This window comes from Cyprinodon variegatus, unplaced genomic scaffold (assembly GCF_000732505.1).
Source record: "Cyprinodon variegatus isolate N-32 unplaced genomic scaffold, C_variegatus-1.0 Scaffold1115, whole genome shotgun sequence".
NCBI lineage: Eukaryota > Metazoa > Chordata > Actinopteri > Cyprinodontiformes > Cyprinodontidae > Cyprinodon > Cyprinodon variegatus.
The window spans coordinates 153,510-154,541 of record NW_015151568.1 but is presented as its reverse complement, the minus strand read 5'-3'; positions in this window follow the sequence as shown (position 1 = coordinate 154,541).

Below are 1,032 nucleotides of genomic sequence, written 5' to 3'. Positions count from 1 at the left end.
CATGCTTGTGTGAGCTGGACTCTGACAGAGGACAATTCTGCACATCCTCCTCATGAAGTGCTGGCTTCCCACAGAAGCACCTTCAGTCAGAGACTCATTTCATCACGCTGCACCACAGAGCTCTACAGGAAGCCATTCCTGCCTGTAGCCATCAAACTGCAGAATTAATATCTGACAGTTATTTCACTTATTATCTATTTATTTCATTCCATGGGGGAGTGTTGGCCTAGTGGCGACGGTGTAACTTTGTGATGAAAGTTGGTGGGGACACTCTAAGGCTGATAGACCTACACTTACTAGAAATAAAACCCTTTCGGTAGGGTTTGTATTTTCCAAAATTGAGCCCAAACATATATTTATTGAATGTTTTCCTATTGTTCAGAACAAAAAATAAAATAAAAATACGCTAATATTTATATATATATATGGATAGTTAGACATTAATGTATAAAAAAGGATGAATAACAGCCAATTCTGATGCCAACAGCGATACATCATGCCTCCTTAGTATGGACATAATTTCAGTTTTATTCATCCAGAAAACTGTGGATTGATTGATTGATTGATTGATTGATTGATTGATTGATTGATTGATTGATTGATTGATTGATTGGATCTTTTCCCACTCAGCTACATCAGTGATAATCTTCCTTCAAAAGCAGAAAATTCTAATTTAGAAATTTGTCCCACATATTGTTGAGAGCCTAAATCTATGTATTGCAATAATTGGGGACACCTGTCCTTCAGACAGTTACGCCTGTGCCTGGTGGGTTAGAAGGTTGCAAGTTCAAATCCCACTACCTCCACTCACACTGCTCCCTGGGCGCCTGACAATGGCAGCCCACTGCTCCCCAACAGGATGGGTTGGATACAAAGGTACATTTCTCCAACATGAGATCAATAACGTTCAAATATTATCAATTTATTATTACTTCACTTTGCACAATAACACGGTCATTAGAATAGGTAGAATGCTTTAGTGCTATCTATGATAGAAATGTGACTAGGTAGAATGCTTTAGTGCTATCTATG